This window comes from Ursus maritimus, unplaced genomic scaffold, assembly GCF_017311325.1.
Source record: "Ursus maritimus isolate PB19 unplaced genomic scaffold, ASM1731132v1 scaffold_5, whole genome shotgun sequence".
NCBI classification, from domain to species: Eukaryota; Metazoa; Chordata; class Mammalia; order Carnivora; family Ursidae; genus Ursus; species Ursus maritimus.
In genome coordinates this window covers 54,531,290-54,548,184 of record NW_024426663.1, presented here as the reverse complement: position 1 = coordinate 54,548,184, position 16,895 = coordinate 54,531,290, and the positions used below count along the sequence as shown (strand labels likewise).

General features: G+C 45.4%; 1 protein-coding gene across 1 annotated transcript in view; it reads right to left on the bottom strand.

The window, feature by feature from the left end:
- The window catches only part of SIL1 (SIL1 nucleotide exchange factor), a 206,245-nt gene extending 189,436 nt beyond the window's left edge, over positions 1–16,809 (bottom strand). The window contains exon 1 of the mRNA XM_040622381.1: positions 16,662–16,809. The gene's annotated coding sequence lies outside the window, so the exon portion shown is untranslated. The remainder of the gene's footprint in view (positions 1–16,661) is intronic.
- Between the last annotated feature and the right edge of the window lie 86 nt (positions 16,810–16,895).

Below are 16,895 nucleotides of genomic sequence, written 5' to 3'. Positions count from 1 at the left end.
CCATGTGCAAGGGCCATGATCCTAACCACTGTGCCGCACAGCCTTACAGCTGAGTATGTGAAGGAACAGTGGGCAAGGCTACACAGTACCACTGAGGAAGCACTCTGGTCTATGGTCTGAAACTACCCACCATGCATTTAACACTTGGTCTGACAGCGTGTGACTCTGACCCAAGGCTTCTTTACACCCCAGGTCTCTCCTGTACCTCAGTTTTCCTGTCTACACAGGAGCAAGAGCAACGACAGCCCATTTCCAGCCCTCCAGACATTGGATGCTGCCAAGAGAGAACATGTGCACACCTACATCAACCAGAACTGAATGTTACATAAACCGCAGGTGCTGGCTTTTGCTAACTTGGCACAGCACATTTCAGGTAGTTGCCCATGTCAGTGGCTTAAGTGGTCCAAAGTGAAAGGGGTAGCTCTTGCCCAGCAGTGACAGCCAACAGAGGGACAGCAAGACAACAGGTTAACAAAGGGCTCTGTAGCTGTCAGATGTTAACAAGTGACAGGCGCGAAACCTCCAGGCCTTTTTCCGGGAAGGTGGAAAGATGCCAAATGCCAGCACTCTGAGCCACCATGTCTGCTGAGTGGCCAGGTGGCCCCAACAACACACTGACTAGCAACATGGGTGGGGGGGGTCAGTCTCAAAATTACCAATTAGCTGACTAAAGGAAAAAAAGTCACCTATTACAGTAATGCTCCTTTTCTGATCTTCGTTCTCACTCATTGAAATCCATCCAGTGTATTGTCTGACAGAGTGATCTGTTCACACTGTAAATCCAATAATCTCACCACCATGGCTATCAACCCTCCAAAGGTTTCCGTGCTCTCCAGGTAAATACAAAACACCTTGCCACAGCTAACCAGGCCTGCCCTTGCCAATCCCTCCAGCCTCATCTTGCATCCATCTCCTCTCATTTTCTGTGCTCCAACCCCCCTTTTTTAGTACCTCACAGAAGCCACTTCTTTGCCCCCAACCCCACTCCAGAGGCATTTTAAAAACTGGGCCCTCAGCCTGAAACACTCTTCAACCTCATGTCGAGTTGTTCAGTAAACACCTGTTTGTTCTTAACAATTTAAACCAAAGATCACTTCCTCAAGCTAGCCTTCCCTGATACCCTCTCAACCCCAGAACAAGTCAAATCTCTGTCATATTTCTCGTGGTACCACATTCCTTTCTTCCAACACACTTATTAAATTGTAATTTTACATTTATGCATGTGATTTTAATTTTATTAATGTCTATATTCATCAATATACCCTAAGGAGGAAATACATATGACTTGGTCATGACTCAGGACTTACCATAGTGTCTGGGATGTAAAGGATGTTCTATTTATGTCTGTTGACAGGAAGAACAAAATTCCAGAGAGAAGGGAAATGAAGTTCTGTCCAAATCAAAAGGTTCTGCTTAGAGAAGCTGTTCTCCCCCTTGTGACCTTAAGCCAAACTATTCTTTCCCCTTTGCCCTTCCTCTTTGCCAAATTTCTGATAGAAGTGACTGTTTATGCCCTGCCATTCTTCAGGCAGGTGGTAGCCATAGTGATAAGCTGGCCTACAGCCAAAAATAGTCTAAAAAGATATCACCTTGTCTGAGTGCTCCAGACTTCCAAAATAAAAGTCCACAGCAAAGGCCCAGGCAGATGGAAACACAAAAATCTCTACTCAGTAAAGAGACTAAGCCAAACAACTAACAGCTTCTTCAAAAAACAAATGCTCCTCAAAGCAGGCAGTGCCCCCAGGTGACCCATCCAAAGGAAAAAGGGGAGGGGATAAAGGCTGCAAGGGGCTGAAGCAGAAAATCCCTGAATGGGTTTTTAAACACCACCTTTCACTCCTTGGATAAGGTAGAGATTTGCCCAAACATTAAATATCAAAGTCTCCCCAATGAGGCAGCTTCAGAGAAATTCTAGTATGGCTCTGAACAACAACACTAGAGCCTGAAAAAGCTCACATGAAGCTCAGATTTAAGCCTCAATTCCCTATGGAAGCAGGAGGGTCTTATCCTAGCCCTTCTATTCTTTAGGGTAGGTGGGCAGGGTGGGGTGGGAGAAGAAGAACCAATTACTGAGAACTACTTAGTGATAGGTACTTCAGAGACAGGGCTGGTAGGGAAAAACAGTGAGAAATAAATGAACACATACACAGAGGGCCAGCTGAGGCTCAACAAGGTTATTTAACAGCTAGTGAACAGCAAGGTCAGGCAACAACCCAAGTCGGCCTGAATCCAAAGACTCTTCTCCCACCCTAGAGCTGCCTTTGTGGGTCACTCATGAGCCCAGCTCTGCTCCCCACCCAGTTACCACCTCCTTACCAGAATGAGAACATAGTTCCAAAGAGCTCTGTGGCTAAGGAAAGGTTGTTTTCCATGAGCACATTCCACCACAAGAAGCATCTACATAACTGAGGTCCACCACCACACCCCAGATAGAGAGTGCAGTGTGCTAAAAAGAGGTGGAGTTCCTCAGTTGTAGCTAGAGGGATGAGGCTGGATTTTCTGAAAATTCCAAATGGACCCACAGGGATGAAATCTCTGCCTTTTTGAGAACCCGTTGGTGGCGGGTGCTTAGAATGGTAATCCCACAACCCAGGGCACCTTAAACTAAAGGATAGCAGGTGTTCCATGGCACCATGAGAAAGACAGTAACTGTAGGGCAGACAACCCCAGCGGAAGTCTCCACACCTCTTCAAGCTGTGCAGAAAGGGTATCAACCCCATTCCTGAATCATACACATTCACATAGCATCTCCTACAAGGTGAAGCACCCCCTCATTGTGCCGTAGTTCAAGGTTAACCCTTCCCCCTGCACTCCTTTCAGGATCTGCCTCTTATCAAAAGCTATGCCAGCTGATTATTATAATGATAACTATTATGCCATTATAATAACATTATTGCACCTTTTTCCTGCACTTGACATCTGTTGGCTGATAGGTTTAACTAGTACATAAGCAATAATTATGCAGTGCTTTCTTCTTTCCAACCAAGCCTCTAGTATGACTGTTAAAGCTAAACCCAACTGCAGCCACCGCCCAGCCCCAGCAGCAGTGGGAAACATGGCTCATCTGGGCTCAGACACTATGGTTTCAGTGGCCACGGTGCCAGAAAGAGAGGTTCAAATAGGCCCCCAAATGTTGACACATTCCCCTGCTCCTGGGAAAGTGATGGAATTTAGGGGAAAGATCAACCAGCAAGCAATTTATTGATAAAAACCCCAACAGGGCTAAAGGAGTCATACTCAGGCCTCCATACAGCACAGGGACAAGCAGTACCAAATCACAAGACCACATACCACAGAAAGAGAAGGAGGAGAGGCAAATGCAATTCTCTGCTGGGAGTTCTCAAATAAATGGTTCTCAGAGAGCAATTTTGCCTGCTTCCCCATACACACTTCTTGCCAACTGCCGGGAAAACTGGCAACAGAGAGAGAAGGATAGAGCAGAGAACTATCTTCAGGCCCCTATTCTGAAACTGAGAAATCCATCAACCTGGCTGCTGGGCCTTCTATACACAGAGCCCACAAGGGGCCAGAATGTAGTCTGGAGTCCAAAGTGGAAAAGTACAACTTCCTGTCAGCCAAAGCCCCTAAATCTACCCACATTATTTATGACAAACAAGGTAGAGAAAGATGTGAGATTCTACAACTGCAGAATATCAATCTGCCTGAATTACACGTTAGCCTTATTAAAGTAAAGGTAACCCACACTGAGGCTACATAAAAAATACACATGATCAAACAAACCTCACCAGGAAACCAGGGCTGGACTGCTTTGTTCTCCACCCTGTAATACACAGAGCCTTTTTTTTTTTTTTTTTTTTTTAAAGGCAGAGAGGGGGGCGGAAGGTTTTTGAATTTAAATTACCAGTGAACACTACAATCTATGTGCAAGGAGAAAAGGAACATTCAAGGGTGCCAAGCACAGGCTCTCGGGACATGTGTGGCCGAGGCAGTAGTAGCCTGCGGGGCTTTCTCCTCCAGCCTCAGCACGCTGCTATCATTGTTTGAGAGCAGGCAAGCCAGCAGGCAAGGCCCAGGCCGCACAAAGGGGCACTGTCCCCTAGGTCCAGGAAGAAGATTACTCTCTCAGAAGCAAATCAGTATGAATCAACAAAGAACGAAGAAGACTAGTCACCCAAAGAAGTAACCCAACTAAGGATGGGTTTAGAGAGGTATTACTGAGGGCAAGGACCCTGTCACACTCACCACTCAATTCCCATGGCCAAGCAGTACCTGACACTTAAGCGGGTCTTTACAAAGAACTGTAGCTTGAATGATAACCACAAAGACACCTTAGATTGGAACCAACTGATGAAAGCAAGAATCTATTTGTTCCTACTGTAACCTGTGATAAAAGAAGGGCTGTGGTCTGTGAAGAACACACCAAAAGGTACCCAGAGAATTAAATTCAGTTTCTCTGAAAGACACTTCTGGTGCCCCAAGAGAGTAACAGGTATACTTCGTGAGACTACAGATAAAGCCTTAAAAGTACAATGCTGTGAGGAGAGGGAAGAAGTGAATAAATGGTACAAAACATATACTGAATGCATAGTGTGTGCATATCTGAAAAGCCCAGGGAGTTCTACAGATGAAGCAATAAGAGACAGGTTAAATAACTCCTCTTAAGTCTAGTAGCTATACATGGTTAAATCTGGATATATCTGATGCTACAGCCAAGAGCTTTCCACCCTATTTCACCTTGACTTCCTCCAGGTGTGAGCTGGCTTCCAGCTAATCTAATCTATAGAGGAGACAACACACCCACCTGTCCACACAAGTCAACTTGCTAGGCATGTTTCTTAGACTTAATTAGCTAAACTGAAACTATAGCTGAATGGACTCATGAATTTCATGTGCTTGAGATTGCCCATGGGAGCTTAAACCTGGGTGAACTGGCTAAGTTTCCAGACCCACAAAGCTGCCAGCCAGTGACTAAGCCATTAGCTAGGGCAACTCTCTTGGCACAGTGCAGGTCAGAGCTAGGGGAGGAAAAGATAACCCAGGCATGAGCTCTACATGCCCCCAACAAGATCCCTTCAGAGATTGCAAAGGAGGTACCAAGAGCCTCTCCCACTCTGAGCTCTGTCAGTAATGCACAGAACTCTCTTTGAAGGTAACCTAATTTTGATTTAAGTAGAAATAGAAAAGGTTAAAAAAAAAAAAAGAAGTATTTCTGCTTGGACTTTAGAAGCAACTGAGCCTTCCTTCCATGTTGCCCACCACCTCTCCAGAGCTTTCAGAGACCTTCTACAGTCATGATGCCAGGGGCAGGAGAGTAGAGAGAGCAAGATGATTTTCAGGGCTGTATTCTGAAGAAAGCAGTGGTGAGGATGAGCCAGTGTTTCTAATGGAAGTGAATATCCTGGACAAACTCAGGGGAAGCTAAGTAGTACTAAAACACAGTCTCCCAGGGTTGTCTGTTTATTTCACCTTCCATGTGAAGGCTTTCAATAGTTAACACTGGTCCCCGCGTCTTCCCCCCCCCCCCCCCCCCCACCAAAGGTTAGGAAAGCTGATGATTCATCCAGGTGCACAACAGCTGCTGGGAAGACCTGTGGGAAGGGGCCACCCGGCAAAGGCGGGCTATGTATGGTGAGAAGGGTCTCCCAGGAGTGCCCTACATGCCAAGCCATATGTTGTCTGGATATTAATCCAAACCCATCTTGAGCACTTCACAATGTTTATTCTCTCTGGGATGTGGAGCATTACATTATATCCAAGAACAACACTAGTCCTTTCGGTTCTATTCCACACTTAACTTCTTTGCTAAAAAGATTTGTAACCTGGAAACAAAGCCCTCTGCCTAACAGCAGCAATAATATCCAGCAAAGAGAAGAAAAAAACGTTAATTCAAGCTTCCCTAAGAGATACTGCTTCAATGGAGCCTTAGTTTACCCTAAGTAGAAACTGGAGAAACCTACTACTGACCACTTTTTTCCAGAGAAGACAGGCCTGAAGAGTCCTGAAGAGGTGAATGCTAGAACCGCAAAAATAAAACGGCAACACCACATTTCTACTTCTGCCCCGACTGAAACAGCTCTAGAAACCTGTAAGACAATTCCAAAAAGGGAAGACCACCTCACTGACCTAAGCACTAAGAGCAAGGGGCAGGAATATGAAGTAAGGCTACCTGGATTAGTCACAGCCCTACCCTAACTGTATGATCCTCAGTAAGTGTAAGTAATTCAGTCTCTCCAAATCTCAATTTCTCATCTCTAGGATATGGGGATATTTTAAGGATCCATTATTTGAAAAGCCCTCCCCTTTTTTAGATTTTATTTGAGACAGAGAGAGAGAGAGCATGAGCAGGGAGAGGGCAGAGGGAGAAGCAGGCTCCCCAATGAGCAGGGAGCCCATGCGGGACTTAATCCCAGGACCCTAGGATCATGACCTGAGCTGAAGGCAGACGCTTCACCGACTGAGCCACCCAGGCACCCCATGAAAGCCCTTTTATAAAAAGTAAAATGTTGAGCATACTTTAGGCCTGACGGTTATTCTGAAGACTTCTGGTTGAGAAAGCCTAAGACACTTCCAAGGAACAGAAAAACAAGGCTGTCAGCTCCGAAGGACAATCTACAGTAACTGGTTCTAGATGTTTACAGAGAACCCATAGTTAAGGAATAAAATGAGGACAGAGTGGAATTTGAAGAGGAGACCACACTTGGGTCTGCCCAGGGATATTTTTTAAAATATTAACAATTTATGCGCACAGCTCAAATTTTGAAAAATCACACAAAGGTATGCAGTGAAAATTAAGCCTCTCGTCTGCCTTACTGCCCAGCCACCCAGGGCCCCTCACCAAAGAACAACCACTCTTTCCAGTTTCTCATGTATTCTTCCAGAGATAATCCAATCAGCTTGTTTCTGCCTCACATGCACGTATCAATGGTGGCAACACCTTCAGACCTAAAAGGTAATGCCAAGCAAGTAAGCTCGCCAGAGGCCCTTAGGGACTATGAAAAGAAGAGGGCAGCCAGAGGGTAAGATATTACCCTGCAAAAGCCTCCATGAAGGTACAGACTTCCTCCTGGCTATTATACTGCTTTGCCCCCTGGCTAACCACATTTAGGCAATAATTTTGTACAACATACCACCCTTTTACTTGTGCTGGTTCATTCAGAACTCCTTCTCAGAGAAGTCATTAACAGAAGTGATCCCTGGGACCTCAGTCTGTAACCAGGCTGACCACCAGGCCCTTAGAAGTGGACAGAAGCATGGAGTGCTTGGGTGGCACAGTAGTTAAGTGTCTGCCTTCGGCTCAGGGCGTGATCCCGGCGTTCTGGGATCGAGCCCCACATCAGGCTCCTCCACTAGGAGCCTGCTTCTTCTTCTCCCACTCCCCCTGCTTGTGTTCCCTCCCTCACTGGCTGTCTCTGCCAAATAAATAAATAAAATCTTTAAAAAAAAAAAAAAAAAAGAAGTGGACAGAAGAACAACCATCAAACCTGCCTCAGCAGAGGCTGGGCAAAAGTGTAAAAATCACCTAAGTCCCTAGGTTGCCATCTTTCTAGGGACAGAATACAAGGGAGGACGAAGGAAAACAGGAGGTCTCTGCAGGACTTGGCTCAAAGACTACGTCACTACCCACAGAAAATAACAAGACACTGTCAACCAAACCTAGGCTTTCAACAGAACTCCCTCAAAAGCTTTTAGGTTATGTCCTCTGCTCCCTTTCTTCTTCCACAAGGAACTTATATATGTTAAATTTCAGGCTCTATCCAAAGATCACAGATGGGTAGCCTTGATGCCAAATCTGGACCACAGATGTACTTTGGTAGTCCCCGGAGATTTTACATAAAAATCTGGATTTCTGGCCTCTCTTCTAATCTAAGATGAGGAGGACACTAGAGCCACACTCACTCATGACTTTAAGGGGAGGAGCAGCTGCCCTTCATGGAACACAGGCTCACCATTCCCTGCGGCTCACAATAAATGTTCCCTACCTGACCGTGAAAACACCTTTGAGGTGGAGACCCCTGGCCAGTGAGTGACAGAGCAGGCTGAGGTAGGCACATCGGCTGACAAAGAGCAGGAGTCCTACATTCATAAGCAGTTATTAAACACCCTCTATGTGCCAGGAACTGTGCTGGGGGATGGGTACACAAAGAGGAATGAGAGACCCCCTTTCTACCCTCCAGAAATTTCTAATCCATCTGGGAAGAGAAGACTTACTCTGCAGAATCAGACTGCTTCAGACACAAAAGGCTCTGGGAGTTGAGCATGCCAGAGTCACTGTGACTAGGGTTCAAGGAATGCTGCCAGAAAGAATTGGGAATTGAACAGGCCCGTTGTCATTTCTCAGGTTTTCATGTATTTCATTCAACAAGCATTTATGGTGTCCATGTTACACTCAGCATTATACTGGAGACACAAAATAAAGCATAGCCCATGTCCTTGAGAAGCTCATATAATAAGAGAAAAAATAACTAACCAGGATAAAGTATGCTAAATTCTATAATCAAAGTGTTGCTATGGGGATACAGATGAGGAGGTACCAGTGAAGGCTCACTGAAAGAAGGCAGCTGCGCAGCTTAAGTAGGAAACAAAGGAGAGGGGACTCTGGGCAAAAGAACTGGCCCAGTCACAAATATGAGGCATGTTTAGAGGGCCACATGGACCAGTTTATCAAGAGCAAGGGATACATGTGGGTAATGGCAGAGGATATAATTAAAGTGGTAGGACAGGGACACACCATGATATGCATGGAACATCGGAACACCCACACAACTGATACATTTAGGAGGTATTCAGCAGCAGCCAAGGGGCCACTGAAGGCTTCTAAGCATGAGTGTTCTCCAATCAGCACTGTATTTAGGAAGACCCCAAGGGGCAGTGGTACACAATGTCCTAGAGGAAACCAAAGTAAGGTGTAAGAGGAGGCTCCCATAATAACTCAAGAACAGTTATAGGAAACAGGGGAAGCATAAGACTAGGTAAGAAACATACTGCAGAGGCTTGCCAAAAAATTTAAGACAATAGCATTTCTTTGAAGAGACTCTTTCTTTCTTTCTTTCTTTTTTTAACTAATTCAGACTGGTCCTCCCCTCCCCCCAGTGATAAAGTTTTGGCCTATTTGTTTCATTCAGAGAAGTAAGGCACAGGCTGTAATTACAGTACTCAGGTTTTTTAGAAACTCAGCTTGAAATCAATATAATGAGGGGTAGTAGCTTCAGGGGCTTTTCCCCCCGCTCCCACCCCCACTGCTACACTGAACCAGTTGTAAATTTCAAAGAGAAAGAGTCAACTTGAACAAAAAATCTGGGTCCGTGTATCCCTGACCTTGCACAAAGATCAGAAATGGGCATACAAATCACAAAAATGCCATGACAAAAGTCAAAGTACCTGTAACGAGCTAATTGCTTCATGTCTGGCTGAAGAGCAGAAGGCAAGAGACAAGGAGAACATACTGTCAGAGGGCCCCAGGCTGACTCTGGACAGCCAGTCCTGCTCCAGTAACATCCCCAGTCAACCACTACCCAGGAAACAGGGCCCATTGACTGGGACAGACCGTTAAAGACAGCCCCAGAAAAGTGAGAACTAAGCTCAGTAAGGAAGAAGGCAGAGAAGCTTCGAAGTTCCTTGCTATTTGTGACTTTTATTCAGCATCAATCAGCTATGACTACTGATATGCATAATCAAACAACAAAGGAGACTGACAATGATGTGATGGTTAAGGTAACACTGGCTTAGTGTAACTTATCCTATAACCAAGTCTTGGGTCAGGAATTAGAAACTACTGTTGTTGACATGATTGGTGACACAGAGCACTTATACTGTGCCAGGGGAACTTCTTTCCATATGTATTCTCTCAAGTAATTCTCAAGACAGTTCCAAGAGGAACTATTACTAGTCCCATTCTACAGATCATAAAATTAAGGTTTAGAGAAAATGAGTAACTTGTCGTGACCTGACAGCTAGTAAGTAAATAGCAAATTATGAAACCAGTAAGCTGACTCCAGAATGTTATTTTTTTTTTTTTAAGATTTTATTTGACAGAGAGAGAGGGAGAGCACAAACAGGGAGAGCTGTAGTCAGAGGGAAAAGAGAAGCAGGCTTCCCTGCCGAGCAACAAGCCCAATGTGGGGCTCAATCCCAGGACCCTGGGATCTTGACCTGAGCCAAAGGCAGACACCCAACTGACTGAACCACTCAGGCGCCCCTCCAGAATGTTTTTAAACCACTCTGATACACCATTCATTCCCTCACTCTTTTTCTTTTAGTGATGTATTACGGGTTTGCTTGGGTCACCAGATAAGGTCCACTGGTGCATTGGCCCCATTCTTTACAGAACACCCTCAGAGCAGCCTGGCCTGAGAACTTGTTCTTTGTTTCTAAAATAGGGGGAAGCTTCAAATCTATTTCCTCTGGGGTAAGATCAAGAGGAAACACACTTCAACATGAAGAGGAAAGAAATCAGCATGACAGCCAAAAACCTCACCAGTGAAGGTTTTAAGATAATGAATAAGGCAGTCAGTGGAGGTGGGGCCTTCTCCCTCCCTGGAGATTTTTAACTGCAATGGCATCTTGTATCTTTATAAGGCTTTAAATAATTTTAACAACTTCTATGGCCAACCTCTGTGAGCCCTCTGGCTTTGAGTCTCAGCTCTGCCAGTAATATGCTGATGGCTCTAAAAAAAAGTATATATCCCATTTCACTTCTCTGGAACTCAGTTTTGTCATCAGTAAAATACGAACCCATTGAATACAAAACTCAAGCACTGGAAGGTGACAGAACCACAAGGGAAACTTCTGACTCTTCACTCACCCAAGGAACCAACCAACAGCCATTCCTTGGATCTGAACCAGACCCAGCACTGATGTTTCCAATAAAATTGATATAAAGACCCCTAGGACAATGTTTTCCAGCCCATAAACACCATGATTTCAGACTTTAGCAGCTGAGCCCAAAGATGGAAACTTTGTTTCATGAATACAATCAAACCCAACTCCCCATGACCAGCAGTGGGGTTAGTCACAAAATCAACCTTAAATACCTTCCTTAGGATCTTGCCCCTTAAGCTTCCAACTCTACTACTGAATTCTAAGTGTGACCAATCAATGTTGTCTGTACCGACTGTCCTACTTTATGTTACTTCCACTGAACTGAAGTCTGCTAGTTTTCTCGAGTTTGGTCAGATGGCTGCTGACCCCATGGGAGACTCACAGAAATGAAAGGCAAAAGCATGAAACTATTCCCAGACATAAAGAAATGCACATTTAAAAGTCCATTCGTATCAGCCTTCCTCACCTGACCTGTGAGAAGCATCTGTGATTCTTCTTTCAGTTTCTAGAACTCCTCCCCTTCCTAAGACAGAAAAGACAGACTACTTGCAGAAAGTCAAGCAGCTAGACATGGATCAGTTCACTGACTGCTGTGATAGTCCTCTGCCTGGAATGATAAGTGGTAATTAAAAAGCACAACAACACCCTCAGTCAAGACACAGCCAGCAAGCCGACCTCAGAAACATACCCCTTCCCATTTCTCCGTGGATAGGACCTGTGACATGGGCTAAACATCAGACACTACCCAAAGGCTCCAACTTTCAGGAACACCTGAGCCAACACAGCAGGCTCAGCTGTGAAAAAGGCAGGCCAAGGAGACATCAGAAAAACAGAGGGTAAATGGAACACTTCAGAAGTCCAAGATTTGGGGAGTGGCTGGGTGGCTCAGTCAGTTAAGCATCCAACTCTTGACTTCGGCTAGGGTCATGATCTCAGGATCATGAGACTGAGCCTGGAGTCGGCCTCTGCACTGGGCATGAAGCCTGCTTTAAGATTCCCTGTCTCCCTCTGCCCCTACCCTCTTCTCTCTGCCTCTCCCCTCCACTCCCGCCCCACCTCTCTCTCTTAAAAAAATTTTTAAAAAGTCCAAGATTTGGAAGAAAATAAAAATAGTGAAGACTAAACTCAATTCTAGCCCCTTTGGAAAAGTCCAGGTAAACGTTATCCCTCCCACCTCTATCTCCACACATATTTCATTTCTTCTCCAACTCTCTTAACAGCATTAGGTTTTGAGGCAGAAAATATGGAGTAACATCAAAAAGGGACAAACCAGCTTCTGCTCTGAATTAGGAATATCATTAAGAAAAGCAGAAACGGCATTCTTGGGCACCCGGGTGGCTCAGTCGGTTAAGCGTCTGCTTTCAGCTCAGGGCATGATCCCTGGGGTCCTGGGATCAAGTCCCACGTCAGGCTCCCTGCTCCGTGGGGAGTCTGCTTCTCCCTCTGCCTCTCCCCACACTCGTTCTCCCAATCTCTCTCACTCTTGTGCTCTCTCTCTCAAATTAATAAATAAAATCTTTTAAAAAATGGCATTCTTACTAATCCTCATGCTTATAAACATGCAATGGCCAAGGAGTTTCCTGGGCCTGCAATACGCTTTAGGCAACAGGCTCAGTGACTAGAAACAGCTCAGCTGGTTGGCAAATGGAACTAGGAGGGACATACTCACAGCTTTGATCCTTGTAAAGGCCAACTACCTGAAATCTTTCCAGGACCACCCTTAGCTATTGCCAGCTATCTCAGGAGAACTCAAACAGGATGGGTAACAAGGGAATTAGCCCTAAGGCACCCCACCCTAGGAAAACTTAGCTCCTCAAGAGCAGGAACTCTTTCTCACTTTAGTGTACTCAACATCTTCCATCGGGCCTGGCACCTAGGGGGGCCTTAAGAAAATAAGGTGAATGGTCAAATATCCTGATGAGAGCAGGCTCATGGTGAGAGGAGGGTAGCATAGTGCAAAAGAAATCACTGTGGAGTCAGAACTGGGTTTAAAGCCTGGTTACCAGAAACTTTTTGACCTTGGTCAAGTCACTTAACCTCACCGAGCCTACTTTTTCATCTGTAAAATGGGGTAATACCAACTATTTTATAAGGTTGATAGGAAGATTGCATGAGATAATGTTCTCCCACTTTTACTTGTTTGGTGTTGGTGTGGTAACAGCTGGAACTTCTAGATATAAAACATGCCTTGATGGCTGTATTAGAGAATATAGGTAAGACCATGCATTCTCAATGAGGGCAGTATTACCCCCAAGTCGGGCAGGGAATGATTCTTCGGGAAGAAAACTCAGGTATTTTAAGTTTATGGCCCTCCAAAGGGCCACGGTATATAAATAGATACATGGTATATCTGTGGTATTAAAATCCCATGGGGAGGGGACAATTAGGGGAAATATCAAAAGGTGACAGTGAACAAAAGGTTGAGGATCACTTGATTAGAGGTCTCAAGAGCTGACCCACTACCTTTAAGAACCTGACCATGTTGGCACCTTGATCTCACACTTCCAATTTCTAAAACGGGGAGAAATAAATGTTTGCTATTTAAGCCACCCAGCCTATGTATTCTATTACAGCAGCCCATAAGTGACTAAGACACATCTCAATGCCTAAAATACCAAAGCCAAGGTCACTGTTAGGAGGATGAGAGCAGACATGGCCAGCCAACACAACCACACCCTTACCTATGCACTGCCTGGTGGAACCTAAAGGATCTAAAAGCGTGTGAACATAATTCTGTTGCTCCCGGATTCGGTCTCCAAGGTGGAAAATAGCACAAGGAAGGATGTCAAGCATAAACCCTTTTCAAGTCAGTAAAATTCTGGGAGAATCTTCACATGTGTCCTGAACAGCTTCTATCTTTTACAAGGTTCTTATCCCAAAGGCAAACTCGATTACTGCTGATGCTAGGAATAAGGGGTTATCAAAGTCCCACCTGAATGGCAAGGGGCTATTCTCCTCCTCCCCTACTCAGCAGTGAAGCCCCTGGTGAAAGAACATGAAGAAAAGGGCAGGATACTACCCCTTTAGACCACATATAATTAAAATAAGAAGCTCTATGCTGTGAAAAACTAAGGCCTGCAGCTTAAGACTGACTCAGAGAAGGATAAAGTATTCATCCTTGTTCAGAAAGAGAAAAGATTAGCCTCACAAGGACAGGTTTCCAAACTGACACCAAATCCAGGAGTTAGAGATGCCTGTGCTACAGAGCGTGAGCTAAACACCAGCTGAGGCCCCAAAGAAAAATCCCCAGGAATACATGACCAAGGGGCTAGCATTGTAAGAATGTTCAGATTAGCTCTCCTGAAAAGAGGCTTACTCCAAGAGACTGGCAGACAGCCTCTGCAATATAGCTTCACTTAGGAAAGGATAGAAAATGAGTGGGGGTGGGGGAGGGGGGAGAAGACAAGAGAAAGGACGAGGTCAGAGCATGAATCCACAGATAACAGACCTGAAAGGCATCTACCTATTTGGAAAATGATACAACTTGTCTTTAGAGACTCATTTTTCAAAAACTATGCTCGATAGCAAATCTTCATTCTTTGAGAGTAGAAACAGTTACTGCCTTCCTATGTCACTGATGTGTTACTCCTCATTTAACCACTCTTCCAAGTAAGCATTCCCATTTTTTTAAAGAATTTTAAAGTAATCTCTACACCCAACATGGGGCTTGAATTCACAATCCCAAGGTCAAGAGTCACATGCTCCACCAACTTAGCCAGGCAAGTGCTCCAGTATTCCCATTTTTATGCAGTGGAAAACTGAGCCTAAGGGGTGACTTGTGCAAGGTCCTATGGCTAATAAGTGATAGATTCAAAACATGTTCACCACACACCAAAATTCTATTTTGTCCCCTTCAAAAGAACTTTTTACTCATTTGAAGATAAGTCAGGTGACAAGCTTGCTTTAACCATGCCACCTGGGATTTAAAAAAAACAGTATGGTATTATGTATTAATGAAACTCATCACTAATGACGTATCACTTAAGGAAGGCCACACTTCCACCACTCACACCTACACATACCACTCTAAAGGAGAACAACACTCAGTGAAGAAGTTCTAGCATGTTTAAAACCCATGTTAACTTTTCAGTTTCGCTTAATTAGCCTTTTTTTGGTTAATGAAACACACCGGGGCTCAAAGTTGGCCTTTGCAGAGAATAACTCATCTCCCAAAGACATCAGGGAAGGTCAAGAAAACAGGAATCCAAGAACAAGGCAACTTTTCATTCCTGGGTCACCACAGCTGTACTAACATATTCCCCATTCCCACCCTCTGTAAAATGGGGGCAGTAAGTCTTTTCGGTAGCCAATTTCATCAGAACACCACATAAAGAGCAGATTAAATTCATTAAACCAAAAGAAAACAAATCTGGTGTGGCAACACCTTCTTAAAAACCTAAGGGCCAGGGGGCGCCTGGGTGGCACAGCGGTTAAGTGTCTGCCTTCGGCTCAGGGCGTGATCCTGGCGTTATGGGATCGAGCCCCACATCAGGCTCCTCTGCTATGAGCCTGCTTCTTCCTCTCCCACTCCCCCTGCTTGTGTTCCCTCTCTCGCTGGCTGTCTCTATCTCTGTCAAATAAATAAATAAAATCTTAAAAAAAAAAAAAAACCTAAGGGCCACATTCTCCACTGAAACCACACACCAACTTGCAATCCATGTTATACATCAATCCTAACATCCTCATACCCTGGCTCCCATCAAAATACTCTCCAAACCCCAAAACTGGCTATATTTCTATCAGACAACAAAATAAGCTTGGGTGGGGTGAGACCTAAAAAGACACAGATATAAAACATCTTTTACACTGTCAAGAGTAGAAACAGTTACTCACTGTTACTGTTTAAAACACATCAGTTTCTTCTCTTAGCAAACATGGAAGATTCATTCTCCTCCTGCCTACCTACTCCGGGTTCATCCAACCCCTTCAATCCCCCAAAGCAGTTAATGGTTTGGTTTGGTTTTACTGAGGTCAGAAAACCACACAGGCTTGAATCAATGCCAAATAGTTAAAAAAATTTTAAGAGAAAACTGACATTACATATGGAAGGGTTAATATTTTTTTAAAGACATCAAACTTCCCTTTAGCTACTAGAGTGTAAAGAAACCTCCGCTGGCCTCTCAGGTGTTAGGTGTTCTTTCCCACCTAGAGCCCTATTTCAGGAGCTCATATGGCAACGGATTCCCTCCAGTCTTCTACAGGAGAGACTCTCAAAGCAAGAATTTCAGGACCATCAAAATCAGAATCACCTGGGAGGCACCGCAGGTGCCCATAGTCCACTTTAAATGAAATCCCTGAGTAGAGGCCAGGGACGTACACAACCTCTGAGGTGATTTGAAAAACACCAAGTCTGAAATCCGTACTTCAAAGACAAGTCTTCCATCTACCAGGAAAAAGGAAAACACAAGTCAGGCGTGGAAATACGACGCAGCTAGAGGGCAATTCCATATGGTGAAGAGACAGAGAGGCCTCCGCCAAGAACCAGAATGTCAACAAATGGGCGGTTAGATGCAGAAACTGAGGGTGGGAGAAAGAAAAAGGGAAGGAAGCTGAAGCAGAGAATCAAAAGCTAGTCTCAGAATCCCCACCGCCTCATCTCCTGGCACTTAAGAAAAGTTACTGGAGACGCTCTGAATAGAAAAGGTAGGTAGGGCAACTCTCTGGGCTGAGGCCCGGGCTCACTTGGACGTCTCGCTTTGGTGGAACGAGATGTGTTGGGGCGGCGGGGGGGTGGGGGGGGGAGTCGTCCTGTGTGGGGACCCCGGTACGGTGCTGGGAAGGCGCCGGGGCCGCTGGTGGGAGAAGGCTCGGACAGCGCCCGTAGCCCCTAGCCCAGAGCCCCCCGCCCAGCTCCAGGGCCGGGGGGCCCTCACCGCCCCTACCTTCGGCTTCCCGCCCGGCAGCCGAGGGGCAGACACAAACCCCACAATTCCAGGCGGCTGCAGTGGCAACCAGCTCCCCACGCGCAGACGCGGCAGCGACGGTCTGAAGCTGTGAGCGCGCAGTTATTACGTCACGCGTCGTCCCGCCCAATTTCCGCCTTCCAGAAAGATGTGCGGCCGCCTCCCTCCCTTTCCTGTCCGCGAAGTTGTTAAGCCCCGCCTTCCCCCCCCCCC